The sequence below is a fragment of the Hetaerina americana genome, unplaced genomic scaffold, assembly GCF_022747635.1.
Source record: "Hetaerina americana unplaced genomic scaffold, ioHetAmer1.1.p SCAF_3, whole genome shotgun sequence".
Lineage (NCBI taxonomy): Eukaryota > Metazoa > Arthropoda > Insecta > Odonata > Calopterygidae > Hetaerina > Hetaerina americana.
The window spans coordinates 84,210,918-84,236,543 of NW_027286874.1; positions in this window are offsets into that span (position 1 = coordinate 84,210,918).

Sequence of the window (25,626 nt, forward strand, 5' to 3'; positions counted from 1 at the left end):
GATTCAGCCTCGCAAATCATGTCTTTTGCGACGTCAACACGGTCTCTTTTTTGCATGAAATTGAGGTCTTTTGGCCCCAACTTTGCTGCTACACGACGGAAACCCAAATCATTAACCACAATGTCTTGGGCGGATTCATAGGCAATGTTCAAGTCCTCCGCTATTTCTCTGATGGTTAATTTGCGGTTATTGACAACATTTCTTTTACTTTATCAATTTTTTCACCGACTTTCGATGTCGATGGTCTGCCACTGCGTTCATCATCTTCGATTGACTCACGACCACTTCTGAACCGCTCGTGCCACTGGTAAACGACCGTTTTTTTTAGAGAATCGTTGCCGAAACACTTTTCCAACATTTCCAACGTCCGTGCGCCACTAAATCCGTTTTTTACGCAAAATTTAATACAAGTTCGTTGTTGCAAATTTAAATCCATTTCTGAAATTGTAAAAAATCGCCAACACACACAGAGATAGATGTACTCTTGGCTACGTAACTTTTGCAAATGTCAAGTTATGACACTAAGATTTAAAGGGAATATCAACAACAGATGCACCAATTTAACAAAAAAACAGAACTCAAATCGGAACGATGGGAGCGCCACACGGTGGTTATTCCGGGAACCTTTTGATCAAGGTAGTATCACGCCTGAAACGTCTCCTATTAAAAAATGGTCTAAGTTATAGATACTTAAGGAGAAAAAATGCATTAGATAAGGCAGCTTTCACAAGGATGAAGGAGTTGAGGACAGGGATTTATAAATGTTAAAAAGGATGTTAAAAATAGGATTGTTAAAAATTTGATGTAGAACGTAGTTATGCACGGCGCGGAAACATGGTCATTGATGCAGAGCAATAAGTGTAGCCAGGAGGCTTTTGAATTATTGGTGTGGAGAAAGATAAAAAATTTAAGTGGGCTATAAAGCAAACAAAAGTGGGAGTTCTAGTCATGTTGGGGAGGAGAGAGCATTGTTGGGATAAATGAAAAAGAGGCTGGATACAGAACCTTTTGATGAGCAATGAGATGTTGAAGACTGTGATAGTGGGGAGAATGTTAGGCATCCGAAGATGGGGCTGGAGTAGGATAGAGATGTTGGATGGAATTCAGGGAAGAACGAAAATGCAGAATTGAAGAGGGGCCCAGTGTAAGTAGATGTCGAGCTGTGTTGATTGTTAAGAGAGGCAAGGGTATTGTCGCTGTACCGTTTGGTAGCTTGTGTCCATCAAAAGCCTACCTTAACCGGTGAATTGCCGATAGTAATAATATATACAAACATATATCGTATGCAGTAAGCTGATATTTTATCGGCTACCGACGATTTTGAGAATTAGCGGCGAAAATTAATTGAATCATCTTATCCATAAGAGTTATCAGAAAAAAATATTTATTAATCTCATAGATAGTATGTCATTTTTCAAAGTAAATCCAAACGATACATATTCCGAGAATAAATATCAAGGTTCGATTTCGGAAAATCTGAAGTTGCACGTAGGAATGGTGAATCTACATGTTTATCAAAGTTCTTGCAGAAGTGGTTGCGATTAACAATTTTTCTGGTTTCATCACAATATTTTTTCGCAAGGTGGATTTACCATTTGATGAAATAACGGAGTAAGAGCTTGAATGGGTCCCATGGCGATTCTGTATTAAATCATCTATTACCTGAAGGTCCCCATTTTTTTCAATTTTAGCATAGTAGTGATACCCTATTCATGCCATTGAATATCCAGTGTCAATATTTCCGTGAGAGTAACTCGGTGAGTAGCTCTTCAATAAAAAACAATTGACTTCGTGCTTGCAGTACCAGTCTCCATAGTGTACGGGGAGTACTCGAGAGTACTCTTAATGCTATTATTTTGGTACCGCCGGAAAACTACTTCACTGATATCGTTTTTCATTTGCAGTGCATTATCAGTTGCTTCTCCTCAAGTATGAAGCTAAGCAAAGTCGTGCTTCATAAGTATTTTTATGTCGCTTCCCTCTACACTTATCCGTCCTTTCAGCACGGATTTAACGCGGGGGAATATGAAGAGGTCTGGTAGTGCATTGTCTGAAACATTTGGATCCTCAGTCACATGATCTCTGGGCATATCAGCGTTCGAGTTTCCTTTGGTTCGACCGAAAGCACTCGCACACAGCTTTCTCATACCCTTGTTTTCAGTCACAAGGCAATGCATATTCCCTTTAGGCATGCCAAGTTCATCAGAAACCTTGGGAACACTAAATCTACCATCCCTGTCCGACAAAACCTTCACTCTTGCAAAATTTTCGTCACTTTTTAAGGTAGAAGGGCGTCCTGAACGGTCGGCGTCTTCAGAATCTTCTCTACCCTGCCGAAACAACCTGGGCCCCTAAAAAATAACCGCCCTACCCATTTGGTTATCACCATAAGCTACCTTGAGTATGTCTTGAGTCTCTTTCCCGGTTTTTCCCAGTTTCACGCAAAATTTGATGCTCTAGTGCTGTTCCAAATATATGCTCATGACGGAGCGTAACGAGGTCACCCTATAGAGAGTTCGCAAACGAACGATCCGCACTCCTTTCCCGAGACTCACCTCCCTCGAACCCAGCCGGAGAAACCGTCGCCTATCCATCTGTATATTCGGGACAGACCTTGTAGCTGACTCATTAAAAAATTATACCAAGTTGTTTTTCCAAAAATAAATTCACAGATACCATACACACACACACACACACACACACACACACACATATATATATATATATATATATATATATATATATATATATATATATATATATATATATATATATATATATATATATATCGTATCCGGGAAGTGTTTTAGACCAACATGGTCAAAGTAGTTGGGATATAAGGAGAAGAGTTGCGCTAGGCAAAGAGTCTCCCACAAGGATGAGAAAGTTGATAACAGGGACGTTGAGTGAGGATGTTAAGAAAAGACTCGTCGAAACTTTGATATGCAGTACGGCACGGAAACGTGGTCACTGAAGCAGGAGGATAGACGTACAGGGTTCGTCCGGAAAATAAGTGTACTGACTCCTGGGCTGGGCGCGCCGCTCCAGGCGCGCCCAGCACCGCTCTGACGGGCTGCGATTGGAGGGGGGTATGTTGGCAAGCGACGCTGAAAAAGGCAGTCGGCTCTGAGCTGTGGTGTAGTGAGGAGCTCTGTTAACGCGAACCTCCACGCTCGACCCACGTCACGGAACGCGATGCCGAAGTTTTTGGAGCAGCGTTATTCCATCAAATTTGCGGTAAAGCTTGGGAAATCGTCTACCGAAACTGTCGGTATGATTAACCAGGCTTACGGGGAGTCAGTCATGTCCAGAAACATGATCTTTCGGTGGCACAAGATGTTCGTGTAGGGCAGAGAAGACGTCGACGACGAGTCTTCGAGAGGTTCCCGATGATGCCTTCGCGGCAGCGTTCCAGGAATGGGAACGCCGCTGGAACAAGTGTATCGACTCACAAGGGTCCTATTTTGAGGAATATTAGCTTAAGATATGTAAAAGTGTAATACATTTTTTTTCCTGAGCTCAGTACACTTATTTTCCGGACGAACCCGTAGACTGGAGGCTTTTGAAATGTGGGTTTGGAGAAGAATGGAGAAGGTGAAATGGATAAAGAAGAAAACAAATGAGGAAATACTTGGTATGGCGGGTGAGGAGAGGGGTTTACGAGGGGAGAATGTTAGGAAAACGAGGGAACGGAAGGAATAGGATATGGATGTTGGACGGAATGAAGGGAGGAAGGAAACACACAAAGATGAAGGACTTGATGTACTTACAGTGGGTTGCTGAATTGTTTTTTTTAGGAGTTGCGAAACTTTTATTTGTTAGTTTTATCCTTCCAAAATCTACCTTAGCAGCTGTAATGTAATATATTAACCCTAAAATTCATGATATATGTATTATTTGCACTAATCAACAAATGTATAAATAATAACCATTCTTTGAGAAAATCGTGGAAATGTGATAAACCTTTTAATACGAGACGTTGGTGTACGCCTCTAAAGAGGATGAATCCACAGTATGTGCGTTATTCGCATACCTACAGGCTAGTATCACGCATTTTGCTATCTTATTGCTGCAGAAGTCTTCTCTCGCCGAATATCGGAATCTTTCAAGTACTTTGTCAAAATCGCAGTTGCGATTTTTAATGATGATAATATAATTGTTACCCATTGAAATTAAAACAAAACAACTCGGCACTTTTTTCATTAGAAATTATAAAAAATAAGCTTCCATTTTTGCTCTTAGAAACCCCATGATTAGTAGACCCCATAATTCATTGTAATGTTACATGCCCTGATAACCATCATATGGCAAGATCGAATAAATTATATTCCATTCATTGAAAATAGTCATAATTTTAAGATACAAAATCCTCACAAGCTTTGATTATTTATCTTAGTTCCAATATATATCACAGGATAAAATTAAATTGAGACATTTTGTAACTATAGTTAGAGTAGATTGCAACTTAAATGAACACTTTTCCCAAAATAGGAGAGTTTGAACATGAAATTAGACGACAATATCCTTGAAAATGCAAAACTTGTTCCCCACATGGTTCGGTAAAGTAATTTAATTGAGTCACTAAAAACATGTTTATATTGAGATATTAATGAGATATTAATTGGAAATGGAGTTCTTGTAATATTCATTCAATGATGAGGTCAGTCTGGCATGTTTTGTTGTGCTTCGCCCATCCTTGTGAGTGTACAACGGCGTATCTACTGCGAACAACGGAGAAACTCATCGTTTCAATCGATAATTAGAAATTTAAGTGGGTGAAGTCCATCTAGTAAAAGCATCTCTTAATATTTATTTCACTAGTCAAAGAACTAATCGAGTGTTATCAAGTTTTGCTGCTGCTTCGACAATTTTAGCATTCTTTTACCTCCACAGTAATAAGAAAATTCGATGTAATCACAGACGCCATTGCGTTTGAGTGGTAGAACACTAGGGGATCGTCCTGGACGCCCTCCTAAGGCGTAGTCGAATGCTGACGGAAGTTAGACACAAAGTATGCCACCGTCGATTGAATGCTACCCGCTTCGGTTGCTCCGAGCTACCTTTGTTGTGGGAGATAATGTGTTCATGAGGCCGTACACCCAATCCGGTTAATTCATTTGCTCTCTCATTTCAGCACCAACTCCCAACTTGGACGATAATATCCAATGGTGCTCGACTCCATTTCCCACCGTGAGATGATACCTTATAACATCTTGTCGAAGTTCACTTGATTTGTCTGAAGTTCATTTGATCTGTTCAAAAAGTATCGCGAATTTTGAATTTCAGCGGGTTACGCATATTTGATTTTTTTGTGGCGTTATTGTGGTACTTTTGCTGAAAAGTTTGACTATTTTGAATGTTCAGTTAATTGTTCACAGCTATTTTGATTGGACGTCTTTTGGCTTGTATTCGATTTTTGCCTGTTCCAAAAAATGGATCAAAGAATCTGTATCAAATGTTGTGTGAAAAACGAAATTAAGTGCGCGGATGCATTCCGAATGTGGACTGTGGCATATGGAGAAGCTACCTTGGACCGAAGCAACGTTTATCGCTAGTAAAAATGTTCTCAGAGGGCCGAGAAAATGTGAAAGACAAAGAGCGTGTCGGACGCACGAGCACGTCAACAACAGACGAAAACATTGATGACGTGATTAAACAGCATTGGCCAATCGTTGAATCACCGTAAGAGAAGTTGCTGAGGACCTAAACATATCGATTGGCTCGTACCATTCGATTTTACCAATGATTTTGGCATGACACGGGTCGCCGGGAAATTTGTACCAAAATTGCTCAATTTCGACCAAAAACAGCAATGCTATGAAAACATTGGCGCTGGTGCTGGACTGCTGTCCGCGACGATCCAAATTTTCTTCAGAGGGTCATAACTGGTGACGAATCATGGGTTCATGGTTATGACTTGGAAACTAAGGCTCAATCATCCCAATTGAATCTGTAGCACGAGCCAAGAACGACTAAAGTGCGCGAAGTTCGGTCGAATGTGAAAGTTTTGCTTACAGTTTTCTTCGATTGAAGGGGCGTGGTGCATCATGAATTCTTGTCACAGAACGGTAGAATGGTAAATAAGGAATATTACCTGCATATGCGTAATTTGCAATATAGCAATCCGCCACAAACGCCCGGATTGGTGGAAGAACAAAAATTGGCTTTTACACTATGACAAAGCCCCTGCATATACATCGTTATTTGTGCGCGAATTTTTGGCCAAAAACAACACACTAATGATGCTGCAGCCACCGTATTCCCCAGATCTGGCCCCCAGTGACTTTTTCTCGTTCCCGAAACTGAAGAGGCCCATGAAGGGACGACGCTACGCTACGATTGACGAGATAAAGACTGCATCGAAGGAGGAGCTGAACAAGATCACAAAAAATGATTTTTTTAAACTTCTTTTTTTGAAGATTTTTTTAAGAAGCTTTTGAAACATGCTTCGAGGATTGGAAAAAAACGTTGGAACATGTTTATGATATCTAATGAGATTACTTTGAAGGGGACAAAATAGGTATTTATGAATGAATAAATAATTTTTGAAAACCACAAAAGTCGTGATACTTTTTGAACAGACCTCGTATCCCTCTTAGCACCCAGCTAAGTCGATATTGAATACGAGATGCACGATGTATATGCACGTGAATATTTCCGTCGACCGTTAAAGAATGCGTCAACTCTGAAGTCTTTGCAAACACGAGGAATGATTGATGGTGGGCCAATGGGACGGTCACCCACCCGTAGGGTCTCCTATGTTTTTATGGAATAACTATTTCGTAATCTGAGATATAAAAGATATGATTAGTTCTCTGAAAAAAGAGGCAGATGCAAAAGAGTTTAAATAATATCTCGCAACCCACGTATATCTTTCCTCCTCGTATGATTACTCACCGCCTGGAGAAGTTATAAATCAGTCGGATCTTTTAACCCAGAAAAATAATGAGAGATTTGAATCAGTGAGAGCACTTATACCTCGGCTGAACAATAATTAATTTTGGCCACCGCTGCTGAAATTTAATGATTTGATTCAAAATAAATTTGTGGCACACGGCTACATTTTCATCCTATCTGTTGACCTTCACCACAAGTAAAAAAAACTTAGCGCGGAAAGCAGCGTGCAGTGAATATAATGAAATGATAACATGTGCACTGTGGGATTTTCAATTAGCCTTTTTACGGCTCTTTTGCAAAAGATATTGACCACCCTCGGTCGGGAGCAATTCTGCGGCGGGGAGACAGTAACATATGACCCGTGCGGCGGAATCTCCGCGTGTAAATCAGCGGGGCATGAAGCGGACCGAGAGGGTCCGCGGTGGGCTTGTTCCGATATTTGCCCCCTCTCGGGAAAACAGAGGAAGGCACCAGGAAAGCATCGGGAATGATTAATTTGAATCAGGTCAAGAGAGATAGCGGGAGAGGGAGGGAGGGAGAATGAAGAGAGCAGGGAATATACGTAGAGAGAGCTCGTTTATCTTGATTTTTCGAAGCGGTTGATAATTTTTTTCTCATATTCAGAATGTCATTTTGATGAGCAGGTACCGTTGAGTCAAGGGGCATCGTCAAAGCGGAATGGTTTTTCTATGAAAGTAGACAGGAACAGGATAGCTTGGAAAACTGCTTCAATCCAATCCAAGCATTGATAGTACGTAATGATGGTGCAATACGATATGGTCGACGTATTGTGAGAGCCAAAATATTTTCTTTAGATTACTGCTTCCAGTCAAATGACGAACAATGATTGTGAATCCGGGAAAATGCGCCGTGTGTACTTCAGTATTCCATGTCATATGAGATAAAGAAGTGGATAAATGCATCGGCGCTGAAAAAGGCAACTAATTTTATCAAATAATATATTGCTGAGGAGGGTCAAGCGTGCAGAAAATTTGGAATGGAATATTGGGATATGCACTCATGAGCAATTCTCTGCTAATGATGACTTGGAAATTGAAGTTTCAAGAAGAAGATAAATGACGTGGATATGCCCAGTATATAATCAATTTCTCGGTAACATAGATATTAAGGAAATAGAACGAAGGTTAGAACATTTTTAAGATATAATAACACGAGGTTTGGGATTAGAATAATTGTCACCATTAATTTTCGTTCACAGATCTATCTGGTTTGTCACTGTCTTAGATAGAATTTTTCTAGAAAACTCTTCTTTTATTTATAGGTTCTCCAACCGATGAGCTTCCATTTCTTGCCCCTCCTAATTCATCTTCGAGTTCATCTACATAAGTCGTCGGAATGGAGCAGTAAAGAGAAAAACGATATTTTATACACGTCTCTATGAATTTTTGATCAAGTCCCATTCATCAAATATCTGATGCTGTTATACAAGATCAGAGATTTGATGAATGAAGATCTTGTATTCTCCATTGGAGACTGCAATTATTCTTTTGATAAGCTCACTGAAAATCATTTTACTTTCAACGTGCATATTTTCATCTCTCTATTGGAATTTATACTTCTTATAAACTTCAATACTTTCGTTTAATTTTAGTTTATTTCAGTCCCACATTTCGAGATATGATGTACTCATCAGTGATTGATATCTCTCAGATGAATAACTGTCTATAGAATTTAATACCTGAAAATTTATCAGTCCTAAGAAGCTGCCCATCTAATTTAGCTTACCTTCAGCCCTTCCTACTCTCCTGACTTACCAATCTGCGATGTTTGTTGAATGAAAAGCATGAGTGATGATGGATGACCCTTTTTTATAATCAACCTATCCATAGTGATTCTCTATCCCACATCCTTATTTGTTCACCCTGATTTATGTAAATACAGGGTCGCACCCAAAAGTGGTAGTACTGATTTTCTTTGGCGCGAACGGAGCGGTGGAGGGGGGTCTGCCTGGGAGGGTAAGGTGGAGGGGGCTCTTAGCAACAGACCGATACCAACCTCAGTCGCCTGCGGGCTGTAGTTGAGTGAGGACACCGTTATTAGTGAAGCAAGTTTTTTGTCCGCGTCGAAAAACAAAATGAATCTGAATTTAGAGCAACGTTATTCCGTGAAGTTTTGTGCGAAACTCGGGAAGACGGCAACTGAGACCCTCGATATGATCAAGCAGGTTCATGGGGACACTGCCTTAAGCCGTTCCACAGTATTTGAGTGGCACAAGTTGTTTAAAGAGGGTAGGGAGCTCGTTGAAGACGACCATCGCTCCGGACGGCCGTCGACGGCAAGAACCGACACGAATGTAGACAGAGTGAGGACACTGTTGAACACAGACCGACGCTTAACCAGTGAAGAAGTTGCAGACCAGTTGGGTCTGTCTGCATCCATCGTCCAACGCATTATTGCACAGGATTTGGCCATGCGCAAGGTGTGAGCCAAGATGGTGCCGAAAATTCTGCCATGGCGCGCTCGTCGTCAGACAGCTCCTGGCCAAATACGGCGTTGCCACGTTGCCGCACCCGCCCTATTCTCCCGATCTGGCACCACCGGACTTCTTCTTCTTCCCCCTGATGAAAAGACAGCTCAAGGGACGACGTTTTGACTCGATAAAGGCCGTTCAAGAGGCTTCGACGAGGGTCATCAACGGCATCCCCAAAGAAAATTTCCAGCGGGCGTACGGGGAATGGGAGCAACGTTATACTAAGTGTGTAGCAGCTCAAGGAGCATACTTTGAAGATTATTAAGTCGATGTAAGTATATCGTCAATAAAATTCTTGTAAAAAAATCAGTCCTACAACTTTTGGGTGAGACCCTGTAGTTTTAATAAGCCGCTTGCCCCTCTAGTTTAGCCTCGATAGCGCGATCATGCTCAAATTTTCACCCTAATCTATCGAATCTATCAAGTTAACCTTTATACTTCTTGAGAATTTGATTACTTTCATTTTCTAATTACTCTTTTTTACACCCCATTTCTCTCGCTTTATTACTGTTTAGTGTCCTGATCCTATACAGGTGTACCGAAATCCGTTGGCCGACTGTTTCGCTGATTTATCTGCCGCAAATGGAACCTCATCTTCTTCCTGAATATTTTCATTGGAGACAAGTACTAAACTATCCTTTACTGCCATTTTCGCATTCTTAAACTAAAAAAGCAATAAAATTAGCGTATATTTCTAACTCACTTATTGCCCGTCCTGATAGGCTATTCGCTACCGTTACTTTTGTGGTCAATCTATGTATAAGTTCAGACTTTTCATCGGATCATTCTGGTTGTTTGTGATGCTAAGCTTTCATTTGTTTGCCCACTGTAATGTATTTTACGCATTTTCGAATAGAGTAGCTGTTATTAGATGAACAGATGATACTATTGGCACCATTAGAGACATGTGGGGTAATATGGGTAGAAGTGAGATTTTTAGGGAATGTTTGAACGGTGGAGAGAAACCTGGCGTCGGTGTTAGCCTACTCTTAACAGTGCCTGCATGCAATCCTCAGTTTAACGTTCCATCCAACGAACGCTGTACTCTACTTGAAGACAAACTAACCAAGTAGGGATTGGATACCTATAAAAATATACTGCCACAACCAGGGTTCAAACTAGGGCCCTCGGTTTGGAAAGTTAGTGCATTAGCCGCTATACTCATCCGATCCCTGCATTTCCGGTGTCTGCCACGTAAACAAAGACATACTAACTATGCTTTATCTTTTCTCTTCATCTTTTCATTATTTCTATGGCGCTGCGTTCGTACAATTTCATGAACACTCAACTCATCTACATACTATATATACCTAGCTCGAGTGCCCAACTGTGCTATCTAGTGCTGATAATTCCAGCAGCTACCTTGAGCTTTATCGAAAGTGAACATAAAGTCTAAAATATTTCATGCCACTGCTATATTAAGTTAATGTGTGGGGGAGTTAAAATTGGCCTCACGAAATGTTCAATTCTTCGGAAAAAAAGTTGTCTTATTCTCTGGACACTCTTTTGTCCAACTCCATGTTCGAATTTTCAACTTCTCACCAATTCCATTTGTTTATTGACTCCTCTATCGTATATAGTTGTCAAATACTTCATTTTTCTGAATTTCTTATAGATGTCCCTCTTTTAATATTTTTTCGTCTCTTTAGATTTTCCCTTTATTTTCTATTAGAATATTTCCAACTGCTTTTGGGTCTTCTTTAATTTCGAATCCAATTAAAATGTTTCGTTTCTCTATCTCACCTTTATTTCCCTTTCACTCAGTCTGATCCTCCGGTTATATTTAATAAGCCCTAAATGAGGAGTAATATTATAATCTTTATATGCCCTCCACAGAGATTTTTTTATTTTGGTCCTTATATTTTACCATCTCATATTTTGATGTTGGACTATGAATTAGTTATCATTATACTTTCTTCCCCGGAAAATTATTATTTTAAAACCGGCATAATGGTTTTTTTAATCCATTTCGCCATAACCTTGCTCACATATATCCCTTCGTACGCGATTCTGTTCCAACGGCAACAGCATTTCTAACTTCCCTACTCTCCTATCCTGCGCCGTCCTAACATTCTATTCCCCAATCTATATCTACCTATGAAGTGTTCTACCCTTATGTATCTTTTCTTGTGGTATTTCCTTTGCTACATAAAAATCTTATGCATGGACGACGGTGGAAGACGTCCCCGCTAAGAACGACGCTCGCATCCGTGGGTGTGAGGGTCGGGCGATGGCTTCCTTAATTGCCTAAATTCTTCTTCTTACGCAATTTTATTTGGAGCTTCCGTCATTATTCGAGCCTTAAGAACTCTTATGGGCCACGGTATGAGCAAGGATTTCAATGACCTCAATATGGCCATTAGAAAGGTCCGTCGGCGGACCCTAATTTTTCAATGATCGTGAAAGAGACCTTAAGAAGGAAACCGCGGGAACATAGATTTGGGCGACGATAATTTGTAACAACCAATATAGCTTTGAAAGCTCGTGTCGAATGAACGAATGTTGATATTCACCTCCGGCGGATGTAAGAATATTGCCCTCCACGTTTCTTGTGACTTTCATACCACTGTGGAATTTCTTTTTACAGTTGCTCCCCACGCACGTACTTTAGCCTGGCATACAATTGTAAAACTATCGTCTGCATATTGTAAAATATCTTATTATCTATCTAATACCAAGGAAGACATATCTTGCAAAAAATTCGCTCACTTCTACAAGAGGAAAGAGAAGATGCCTAAAGTTGTTCGCCAATTGAAGCGCATTCAGATACCCATGAATGTTTGAGTCTTTTATTCGCATTGTGTCTCCAATTCGGACACGGCCTGAATTTCATCTGTAGTCTGGTGACAGAATGCCTCTCTTCAAGCCATTATCCTTGCTATGTTTGCTCTGTTGTATGAACGACCTTTCGACATAAACGGCAGCACCACCGTCTCCCCTCTGCGGATTTTCTTACATAAGCCACCGCAAGAGCACCAGCATTTTGATATTTGGTTTATTCCTTCCTCTTTTCATTCTCAGTTGATAACAATTTCTACCGAAGTGTCATGTTAAAATATATATGAAGTCTTAAAAATGGTCGCACATAATTTTTTGTTGATATTCTATTTCTTCTTCCCTCGCCATTAACGTTTTCCGTTTGCCTCGTAACTGTTATCAGGCATATCAAAGTTGACTTCGAAGTTAACTCATATTTCAACAATGAATTATTAAAAGTAGTATTACCAGTTAATGCAATAATAAAAGCTGCAAGTTTTGATGTATGCGCCATTATCTTTTGATTAAAGAGACAGTAAAAGTCTTTCTCTCGGGTGACTTTTGAGGTCCGAATAAATTATTAAAAAACAAGTTCAATTTTTTTTAAATTCTCCGAATCATAAAAGGGAGTGTCTGCCACAACCCTCTATTCAACTGACGCTTGATTGGAGAGTTACGATATGAATTCGAATCTAAGGGTAAGATTGTGAGCAAAAGGAGAAAAAAATAGGGTATTAATGGTTGGAATAAATGAGGAAGCGACCTTATTTTCGTGAAGGAAACCAAGGAGCAAGTTTTTCCAAATTATCATGTTCATATAATGAAGCATAAATGTACGCTTGTGTTCGAATATTCAAATTTACAGGAATGCAATGAATACTTTAAAGCGTGCAAACGGCTTTAAATAATATAAGTCACCTTGGAAATGAAAATACTTTCGCTACTGACAATGTACTTAGGTAGGATGCTCATTTTAACCAGAAATAGGCGTTCAAACTACGCTTTCGGAGGACATTGTTAAGTAAGATCTGGTGCTTTCCCGGTCTATTTGCTTGATGAAGTTCTCTTGGGTCTTCCACCGGGTCAGGGGTTCCATGTTGGCCGGCGTTTCGATGCCCGACTCGTGCATAGTCCTCATGGTAGATCTACCCTACATTGTTAATTGATTGGCAAATTAGGCCGAAAAGATGAAGTAATCGCAATTTTCGTGTCTAGGGCCTACGGATTCATCAACGAGGTCATGACTAATTAATCGGAGAAGCGATAAATAGCAGATATGCAGGCTATCCCCTTAGCTGCCATACTCTTCATTCTTTCGTAGTTTCTTCCTTTGACCACTTTCATATGTGCAGTATATTCCAACCCGTGAGTTAACGATCCAGTTTCATGATAGAAATAACTATATGGCAAAGAATGAGTGAGCCCTGGGAAACAGTTTTTTTCAAAATAAATTTTCCAGTGGTTTCAATTGATACAATTAATTCTAAAAAAAAACCAAAAAGTGGTGTATGTTTTGCATCACATATGGGATTGATTTCACAATATTTATTAAAATATCGCAGGAACATAGAGACCGAAATATTTATCCGGATATATGCATTGTTCCCTATAAAATTACAAATAATGCACTTAAAATTGATACTCAATTTTTAGTGCATTGTAGAATAAGATTTAAGAGAGAATTAAATATCAGTGTTAAATTCTTAGCCTTTATATCTGAACGAATATAGAATCCACGAGAAGCATAGCAATTCTATCGATTACGAACGGATTTCCACGGGAAAGAAATAGGAACTGTATAAGGAGAGATCGTTTGCGAACAGTTCTTTAAGCACTTGACGTTAATCCAATATCGGCGATTATAATAACTCTGCATTCTACTGTATATGTATTCTCCTTATTGCTGTGCCGAACGATGATTTTTTACGATGGAATTTTTTTTAAATACATGTATTCTTACTTCGAGCGCATAGTTATTTTGACAAGTTCAGCTTCGAAACTGTCGTTAAGAGGTCCTGGCTTCTGAATGGCGCGTCGTGGAAAGTAATATAAGAGATTTTTATTTAAATTGAACAAGTTTTCATTGAAGAACCAATGAAGCAGTTTTCAATAGCCATTAGTCGTTAAAATAAATATATAAATAATATGAAGCGCATTACAAATAAATTTTCCGTAATGTTATCTCAATCAAATCTCAAAGCGTTAGAAAGCCATGGAAAATATGTTTAAAAATTATTAACGCGCATTAAATAGGTTTAAAAAAACCTACTGTTGGTTAGTTCATTTATATGTAATATTATTTTATCATTAATATATTATCATTAACTTTTTGTAAAAGATAATAATTGGCCCGTTCATTAAAATGGTATCAAATGTGTTTACTTCTATCATCACCGATAAAGAGCATTCATAGTGAGATTCCCTCATCCGAATTCCGACCTGGAATAGGAAAAATGTGGGCACGCCCTTGGTGTGATAGTTCAGTATTAGAGTTATTTATATCAAAGTTCATATGCTAAGTTTGTTTTTACCTTTCATTTAAAAAGATACCCCCGGGTGATAATGGTAGTGAAAATACAAAACTAGAGAGATCTTTTAACCTTCTCCATTTCGATCGCCTGGAGGAGCCGTTCATGGATGTCCAGCATCCTTGCAATGAACACCATGTGCCGGATAATGCTAAAACCGATTGTTACCTATCCATCCTTCCAATTTATTTTCCCCTTAAAAGTCTTCTCCTTCCTTGAGGAATGATATCTATCGTTTGTTACTCGAAATAAATCACACAGAGATTATTATTTGAGAAAATTTCCGAAAGTTACGTTTAGTACAGCATTAAAGCGCCTTTATCGCATTACCCGGAAAGAATTAACTTAGATTTCCGGAAATTTATGGGGCAGGAAATGAAAAATATCCTTCCCGAGTTTCCGCTCCGACAAACATAATTACATTTTTTAAGCTGCTCCCGGAGTAGGTTTGCGAATGGGGAAACAGCACGAGACCTGTTAAATGCCGATAATTCACGTGCAGGTCGTTCACGTCGCATCGGTCTGGTTGGGAAGCTTTCGCGTAGCCGCCAAAATGAAACATTAATCGATGAATATTTTTCATTTCTAGCGAATCTTCCCTCCCTAAAACGAGCGTAGTAACCCATTGGGTCGCGCCGTCTACTCCTCCCGCCTTGTTAGCTGTTGGCATTGAACCCGGGAACTTTAATAAACCTGACCGCGACTATTCCTCCCCCCTTTGTCGTCCAACCCCTCCCGCCTCTTGCGTGCATGTTCGACCCCCTCCCATCCTCTGCTCTTCCCCCTTCACCATTTCCGTGCAGAAGCGTCTCGCGACCTTCCGCTGCTCCTTCGAAAAGGACCGCCCCCAGGTGATGACGCGCTTGTATATGCACCATCCTCGCGGCCCCGCCATCTGTATCTCACCGCCTCCCACCACTCCCCTCCTCCATCTCTATTTCTCGTTCCTCCGTCCTTGCAACAATCCTCCACCTCACCCTATTCCACTCCGCCTATCCTCCCTCCGTTCACACATTCCCCCCTCGCCGCATCGTGGAGTTCCACCCTCCCCCAGCTCCCTCCGCGCCCGCTCATTCCCTGCTCTCCGCCACCACCGCCGCTCCCTAGCGCCATAACCTTCCACACAACTTCCGCCCTTCCACCACCCGCCCTCTTTCTCTCCCCTCCGCACCCCTCCTCCCCCCCTATTTCCAGCCCAGGAGAGTATATTCCATTCTGCAGGCGCGGCTAAAGTTCCCATTCCAGGAATTCCAAACGAGTTTTCTTGAGCGGGTTCGCGGAAATCTCCGGCCCTACGTTCGGGGAAAGGAGATTCGGGAGGCCGTTGCCTTAAGTCTCCTGCTTTCTCCCCTCCGGTCCCATACACTCCTTCCCTCCCGAGCCCCTCTTTCTATCAATCCCTTTGAACTTGGGCCTCCCACCCGAGGCACGACCCCCTACCTCTCCCCTTGGCTATTTCCCCCGTCGTTCTTCATTCCCTTTGAACTCAATTCGTCCTCTTCCCTACTCCTCCTCTATTTCCATCGGCTGCTCCTCTTCTCTCCTTCCACAAACCGCCGATCTCATTCTCTCTGCAGCACCCCCATAAAATGCCTTTCATCGCATCCCACTCCTTCCTAGATTCCTAGTTTCGTTCCAGCTTTCGACACTTCCGAGTATAAAATAAATTTACGATGGAGTGCTTGACATTTTCCACTCGTAACTCGATCGAACTGGAATATTTTGTTTGCTTTAATGTGGTCGGGCGGACGTGGAAGCCTGGCCCTGAGGAGGATGACGAAAACCATTTCCATTTTATGTGCGCGCACGCACTTAACAAAGCATATCAACGGCTCAACAACCACGAAGCCATTCGGATACTGAAGGTAGTAAAACCTCGAAGAAACGAACAGTTTTGAAGATTCGTATCTAAACTGTTGGTGTCAAATATTGGAATAGGTGAGGCGGTCGTAAAAGCTCGCCTACATTTTAGCTGTATTTCAGCTATTCGTGCTCGCGGTGGTCTGGAGGGTTTGCTTTGCGGTGATTGGTCGTTGCCGAAACTGACTCCGCCCTGTATTTCGAGTCGTAATGATCTTGATACGCGGAGCGCAGAATACTGCCTCTGCGTGAGGCCGGTGGATTTGGTATCTTTTCTCCGAACCCTTTTTTTTGGGTACAGTGTCCACCCCTTACGTATTCTTGACCGGTTACCTAAATGTTTGCCTCAACTCGTCCATAATAACCCATGCACGAGATGAAACAATGAATACCGAGAATTTTAATCATTTGGCGTGTTCCGCAGGCTTGGGTCATTTCCTATGTCGAACACCACGAAAAGACAGGCGTGGCGTAAAAATACGTTGAATCAATGTCCGAGATGAAATTCGAACAAGGGACCTCCGGGTTGGGCCCATATCGCGTTGACCACCGGACTTTCCGCGTTTGGCTCGCCAAGAAAATAGTAACTGAATTGAAAAAGGAAGGAGAAATGGTGGGAAAGCGGAAGTGTCGGGCTTGGAGAGGGAGACGTTTTTGTTTGGAAGAGTAGAAACATGAGAGAGAGAAATGTTCCTCGCACGACAAATTATTTCCCTCCTAGTCTAATTTAACCGAGGCGCAAACTTCAGTGTGTAGGTTGTTTCCGATCCTGGGTAGGAACGTAATTGGAAGAGGGATATGTTTGTTTCGTCCCCTTCCGTTTCAAGCCCGCACCTGCTTCGGCGAAACCTCCCCATGCGAGTGCGGATGTTTCGCCGATGCTTCTCCCTTCACATGGAACTTAATCCCAGATACGCTTGCAGCCCATATACCTCGACATCCGTCGTCTCTCTCCTTCACGTCTTGCCCTGTAATTTTCGCCGTCCACCTATCGCACCTCTCGCTAACTCGCCCCACCCCCTCACCTCAGCTTCCTACCTCGCCCCTCCCCGAATATTACTCCTACACTGTAGTGGCTCCTTCCTCTCCCTCACCCTCTTCGTGTCCCCCGCGAACCCTGCCCGATCCCCTCATTCCATCGCCCCAATCCGCAAGCCCTCCAAAGCCACCACAATTCAAGGTTTTCAGTGGGCGGAGATGGAAGGCAGCGGGGAGAGGGTTTTAAGTGTCTCGGAAGGTGGGAGGTGAAGAGCCGCATCCGTTCTCGCAGTAAATTGAAACGTCGGGTTGAAGTTTGCGGGGTTCTTTTGAGGAGTTGGTGGTAGGGTGTGGAGGCAGTGAAGGAAGGAAGGAAGGGGTATGTTTAGTAGGTGTGTACAAAGGGGATGGGTAGAGTGTGCTCGTGTGTGTGTTTGGTGGTTATTCCTGGTAGGACGATGGGAGGAGCTTGCATGTATTTCACGCGGGGCGGTCCCAGACCGGAGGGGAATAGGGTGGGCAAGTGGGGGGAAGAGAAGTCGGGGCGCGCACTGGGTTTGCTGGAGTGGGATTGGACGGGACCGGGAGGACGCGGAGTCAATAAGCCCTCCTCTTCCACCAATTTGCGGGGCCGGGAGGCGAAATACGTTTATTTCCTCCTCCCTCAAACTCCTCCGTCGATCGGCATAATCCCCCTATTTAAAGGGGCCATCTGCTTCCCGTCCATCCTCCCTTCACGGTTTCGTCTCAATAGTTGGTAGCCTCCTTTCTTATCGGAGGCGCGGCAATGCTCCGCGGGAATCTCAACGAAATTCAATGGCTTCCCGCTTCGACTTAATGGGCTTTTCTGCGTGGCACAGGGGAGATGATGTCGCTAAAGGAGCTCGTAGCGAAAGATTGGAGGACTGACGGCGATCGCGAAATGCCTTTGAACTGGAACCATAACCACCGCCAGTCTAAAACCTGTTGGAGCTGGTAACGAAATACCAATGAAGCTTTCTCATTATCCACATTCCCTCCACTCTTATTCATTTTATGGAGATATCATCTCATAGAAACAGCGGGAGATGCCGCAACAGTAACTTTTAACGGAGTCATCCGCTAATGTGCATTTCAATGCAACAATTTCAGTGTAAAAATCATTCGCCCTGACTGGGATTGGCGAATGATTTTTACACTCTGAAATTTTTGCATTGAAATGCACATTAGCGGATGACTCCGTTAAAAGTTACTGTTGCGGCACCTCCCGCAGTTTTTTTGGAATTTGTCAAAGTATAAACACCATATGTGTTTAAAAGTTGGTTTTAACCTCGTGGACTGTGGCGCGTCGCGCACGAATACGAATGCCTGTGACATTGTATGTACGGCATTTCGTCACACCATCTAGTTCCTTTAAAAACCCCAAAATTTCTGAGTTTAAGAGGACGCCTCGATAGCTTAAGTGGCTAAAGCACTCGACCGGATATTGAGGGATCTGGGTTTGTATCCCAGTCAAGGCGAATGATTTTTACACTCTGAAATTGTTGCATTGAGATATCATTTGGTGTATTTGACTATGATATATTTCTGGTGGTTTTAAAAGGCTCTGGATTTGCAAATCATTGTGTAACCAAATGTTATTAAAGGAAAGAAATAATAATTGAGTTAAGGTTTAGTAATTGAGTTAAAGTTTAGGTCCATAAGCATTTCAATAGGAATGGAGGCGGCGAAAGGTGGAGGAGGTTTAGGACGAGGAAGAAAATATGGGATGGAGGGAGAAAGATCAGTGAGACGATAAGAAGAAAAGAACTCGAAAAAGTATATAGTACTTCAGTATTGCTGCACTTATTTATTTGTTTAGCAAGTTATCTCCCAATATGCGGGGCATCTTTATTACTGTCTTCTTACTCTTTTTCCCCTGCTTCTCCATTCACAATTACTCTTGTCCGCATTACCATGCACCGTTGTACCGTGTAACCTCCATCTCCTGGTTCAAATTCAAACCGTACAATTAATAAATGCAAAAAGCACATTTTTTCGTTTGGACACTTTTTACTCATTTGTTGATTGCTCAAAATCATGACTTCTGCTCAATTATTGAACTCTCGATCTTTAAAAGAATTTCGACGTTCCAGTAAAAATTATTATTTCCTTGAAATAAAAAGAACCGCAAAAATGATTTTAAAAGACTTATATTCCCGAGCTTCCCTTTCATCAATATTAGAGTTCTAAAGCAGCCATTTCTCGTATGTGTCACATCGGTAAGGAATGGAGTATTTTCTTTTCCTATATCACTCCCGACTCTCTTTAACGGCGATGTTTATAAATGAGGGGGATTCCAATTTCATTATGATAAAATTTTGAAAACTCGTGTCGCGTTAAAATTATTCTTTGGGGTGTAAAATATTTAGCTAAATAATTATTTGAGGTGACAATAATATATAGGAGTAACTGTAAATTTCAAAGGCATATAATAACTGAAGCGAAGGTAACTCAGTGAATCGTGCGAGATATTTAGTAGGTCTTCCCCAACGACAACGCCTCACCCTTCAATAGCTATCTACGGGTATTTTTTTCTCATCACCAGAAGCAGTCGTCTTTCATGCGTCAGTTTTCGTTCGTGAAAAGTTGTTCGAGAATTTTTCAGACAAAGGGAGACTCGCTTCTTTTGGAGACAATATTAAATACAAAGATCGAGTTCGGGTTTCTCAGGACATCGTTGAGAAGTGTTGACGAGAAGAATATGGGCATGGATTGGATATAAGATGCTCCAAATATTGTGTTATTTTCGAGAGGGTGGAGACTCAGAAGACAGGGGTTAAAGAAATAGATAACTTCAGAAGTTTCTAGAAATCCCTGTCGAATAGTGCCGGCAACCTGATGCCATCCTCGTCATAATTGTGACGAGGAGGGCATCAGGTTGAGGCATCAAGGATGGCTGCCTGCTGAAGTTGATACATTACGGTATTACTAATTAAGGCAGTTGTTATTCTTAAATAACGTCGTCTCGTCGTAATTGAATTAGTATAATAGTAAAGCACATATAGCGAATATATATATATATATATATATATATATATATATATATATATAAAAAATATCTTCGAAATGGAACGCTCTTCGGCGACACACAAATATATAAAAACACAGATGTAGATTTTTAGAATATAGAGACACAAAGAAAGGACACTCACAATTTGTTATTTTACGTTTCGACAGCACGGCTGTCGTCTTGACGACAGCCGACAGCCGTGCTGTCGAAACGTAAAATAACAAATTGTGAGTGTCCTTTCTTTGTGTCTCTATATTCTAAAAATCTACATCTGTGTTTTTATATATTTGTATATATATATATATATATATATATATATATATATATATATATATATATATATATATATATATATATATATATATATAACACTCTTTTAAAGTCTCACGGACGTGAATAATAATGTATAACACTTAGCACTAGAGGACACAGACAAAAACACAGAAACACACCAAAAAGAGACTCACTATTTTTCGAATTTTCGGTGGTCGTGACCACCTATATCAAGGAAGAGAGGGACACAGAACTCCCTGTTCTGTGTCCCTCTCTTCCTTGATATAGGTGGTCACGACCACCGAAAATTCGAAAAATAGTGAGTCTCTTTTTGGTGTGTTTCTGTGTTTTTGTCTGTGTCCTCTAGTGCTAAGTGTTATACATTATATATATATATATATATATATATATATATAAACATAATTATATATATATATATATGTATATATTGTGGACACACATTGACGCACAATAGATTGATAAGGAATTTAATAGAAGGGAAGGTCTCTTGGTCTCCCCGAGGAAGAATAAGTACATACATGTACAGGACCGCCGCCGCCTGTAGCACTAAATAATATATGTAGGACGAAATAATTATTATAAAACAAAAAATAGAAATGAATTGAAAAATCCGTTAATTTTTTATATCTACTCTATACCTTGAAGGGTATTGCCCTTTGTATAAGTCTGAACAAAAGAAATTACAAAATCGAGGTGTCACACGGTCATTCTCAGTTACATATGCTTGTACATACTTACTAACCATAAAATCTGTGACAAGAATTTGTGCTGTCAAAGTCTCATTACGTTAATGGCGATCGTCATTTTTTTAAATGGTGATCGATTTTTTGTACGCAATTTTATCAACTTCTTGGCTCCGATGGATTCAATCTTAGCCTATTGTGTTTCCCTCTATGCCTTTTCAAAGAAAAAATAAATAGGATTCTGAATCATTCTATGCGTAATAACTTGTGGGGAGGAGTTCACTCGTATCAGGAGCTAGGATACGAGAATCATTGTCTACCTTTTCTCGGAAATTATCACTCGCGTTCAATTCACCCTTTTTCTCCCTCTCCAAATTGATTGAGTTGTGTGTATGCATGCAGGATATCCATTATCGTGTATTCGTTTTCGAAAGCTCTCCTGTTATTTCTGGGAAAACTAAATAATGATACCATGGAGCTGCTGAAACTGGCGTTGAAGGTGTCCAAAACTACTAAGGTAGTGTACTCATAGGCAAAGTGGGGATGGAAATTTTGAAGAAACTTTAAACATTAATTTCTTGGAAAATATCTCGTCTCAGCTGTTCAATGTGAGGTGATGCATCACAACTCCTGTGTGAAAGCAGTTTTCCGATAATAAGCCACTCATGCTCATTCCGTACTTCACTAATATACTTCGACGTAGTATTTTAAATAGCCTGCAATGGTTTATACTTCGCAGGACATGCTTCTCACAAAAGATGGATTTTCATCATTGAAAACTAATTTCCAGCAAAGCATCCTTTGGGAAAGCCAAAGAGGAGAGCCCTCAACGCCGGCAGGTCCGAGTTGAAGCGAGAGACTCCATGCTCTCCGTTCCTGGAGAATGACGCTGCTTGATTCAAAGGGAGAGGACTTGCGTCGTTCTTTTGTTTACCGACGCGGCATCAAATTTCAACCCTTCCCTATCCCCGTGAGCCCATGGGGTCATGGAGGGGAAGAGAAATGAAGGGAGACAAATTTACTCTACTGTTTTAATCAGCCCGTTGGCAAGGCCCCCAAAACTCCTTTGCTCCTTTAGTGAGACCAGGGGTATTCATAAATCTTTGGCATGTTGGAAAGAAATTGCTACCCTTGAATGATGCGGTAGATGGTAAGATGTTACTTGCCTGTATTTCACTTTGCATAGGCACTGGTAATAAATCCTTTGTAGTGCAGGCGACTCTAAGCTGCTTATTCATTTCAGTTCATATCTATCCATGCATCGATTGTTACTGGGAATTGAGAATAAGTCTTTTCCGCAAAGTCCAAAAGGTTATTGGACTTAACGGAATAGCGCGTGTCCCTGTATGACTTGTGGCTGTTTCGTGACAGGCGGCTGAAAATCGCAATTAATTAATTTTTGCTAGTCTGTTAGTAAAGCTTAGGTTAGAAATAAGAAGGTATTGGCACAGAAAAATACTTTCAACCGCTGTACTATAAAATACTTAGCCATAATATGGTTTTATCCTGTACCATTTCCTCCTCCCGCTGTGTTTAACGTCCTTCCAAAAAGGCAGAATACATTGCATTTTTCACTGTCTTTCGCGTATCCTCCTTCCTGCAAACGCCTTCATAATTTTGAAACCTCCTCAATTTCTTCTACCGTTCCCTTTTCTCATTTCTCTGAATTTTTCCCACCATCTTTCTTCTCCTCAAAAAACTCAGATGCAACATTTCTTCTTTCGCTTGTCTCTTATATTAGCTTATTTTTCCATGATTCTCCTCACTCACACTAGAAAGCCTCCATTTTGCGATCATATTTTTTCGTCAAAGTTTCAACTTATCTCGCTTCATGCTATAATCTAAAATAACAGAATTACACACAATGGACCATTTTAAATTAGCTGTGTGGGCAGCGGAGAGAAACTGATATATTTATTCATTAAACAAAATGAAGAGAAAGAGGGTGGAAATAAAGGAGCAAGAATTAGCAGAAAGTTTGAATTCCCGGGGGGGGGATGGGAATTAAGAGGAGAGGATAGACTAAGAAGAAGAAACCAATGCAGGGTCACTTTGGGGAAGTTTTTCTCCTTGAAGAGTTGGCCATTATGTCATTCTCTTCCTCAGAATGAATAGGCCCCTCTCCATTTCTCTCTCCCATTCCCTCGACTTCATTTTCTCTCCCACCCATAATTACCTCTCTTTCCCTTCATATTGACCCTCGCCTTTTCCTCTCGTCCGCTAAGCATCTCCTCTCACTGCATTCTTTTTCTTTCTCTCCCTCTCTCTCTCTCTTCCACCTACCTTCCACGTCCCTCCGCTCTCCCGTTCATTTTCCGCGCCTTATCCCTTACCCGTTAAACCCACGTCCACGGCTTCTTCCGCTCTCGCAAGCTGCGTTAATTATGAGTTGGCTTTTCGAGGAATTAGGTCCTTAATTTACACGCTGCCCATTTCTCCCGCCCTATCTCTCAGCTTGTATCCAGTTTTATTCGCTCCGTGCACCTTTTGCGTGCTAAAAGGCCCCGAAACCGCTGCGTCGGGCGGGCGAGAGGGAGAAATGGAGGGTGTAAGGTGGAAGCAGGAGGAGGGGGGGCGCATATGAGGGGGAAGGAGGGAAGCGGAGACTGTAGGATGATTGGAGAAGGGAGAGGGGGGTGGGGGAGGAATGGGGGATGAAGATAGGGAGGAGAGCAGCGTCCCTGGGAGAGAGGGGGGGAGGGCTGCGGGTGGTTGAAGAAGGGGAGGGAGCAAGGGGAAAAGTGGCGGTTAAATAGGAGGTGGCGTGGGAAGCGAGTAGTGGTGCTCTGGAGGGTGGGATGAGGGTGAGAGGAAAGTGGGAGGTAAGAAAAGGGTAAGAGAAGGGGAAGGGAGGGAGGAGATAAGAGAAAGTTTTTTAATATACCGGGAAGGCAGGTTATGCGGAACAAAGGAAAACTTGGGCGAGATAAAAAAAAAACAAGGACAAAAAATTTACCAGATAAAATGAAAAGCTTCTAGTGTGAACGAAAATGATAAGGGAATGTTTTATCTTGGTGGAATTCCACAATCCTACCAATCGCGAAGAACAGTTCCTATTTCGAACTCCAGTGTGTTCTGCTGTAGGTTTGCCAATCGAAATAAGTGCTCTTCGTTGAATATCTACGGAAAATTCTATTTATTGAATCCATTATAAAATAATTATTCAGATATGAAATAAAGATGTGGGTACACCCCGGGAATATTACATCTTATACATCTACACATATCACTAGTAATATTGCCATTTTGTCACTATTTCAATTGACCCATACTTGTGTTAGCATTTCGTGATTGGCTCCATGAAACTGTGGTCCGCATACGTAGCTCTAAGTTGAGTTAAAATGCGTTGTGAATCCTAGATATTTATTTGTTTATTGCCGGACTTGATTTATGCGGTGTTTTAAGTTTTGTGACTAGTTTTTTAAAGGGCAGAGAGCCTTTGAAAATAACATAATTATGGCTTCACGTAGATAAAATAGCTTAAATAAAACCGGGGTGGTCACCCCCTGGAAATATATTCAAGCCAATGCGACTATCGTGCTCCCCAGGAGTAATGATATGTTTCTGGCTTTCCAGTAATGAAATCTTTTAAATGGAACCATTAATATACGCAATTTCTCGGAATCAGTGTGCGATGTTAGAATTATGTTTTTTTGCGCGGTATGCAGATTGACGCCTCATCACGAGTGATATCGCTGTCAAGAGAGCTGCTATTAACGGACTCTCTTTCACAAACATCTTTTATCATAAACGCTTTCTGAGTGCCTTTACTGATGACAAGACGCTGTCAAGCTCTCATCCGAGAATTCTCTTTCGCAGTGTTGTCTTATCGCGGATGTGCGACTAGTTTTCGCGTTACTTTAAAACTGCGATAACACGCGCTCTCCTCTCAGCATGCAGGCATGCTGGGTGCTATTACTCGCACGTTGTAAGTCCGTCGGTGCTCGCGAAACAGACTTCCGGGAGCAGTGCCCTAAACGGTGTTGAATAAACTGATCGAAGTTTCTCGGAATGCTTTGAAAGGGATTCGCAAAAATTGTTCCGACTGAATGGATGCCATGAATTCTTTCGGGGTTGAGAATCTGCAAACTCACCATAGCCCCCAGC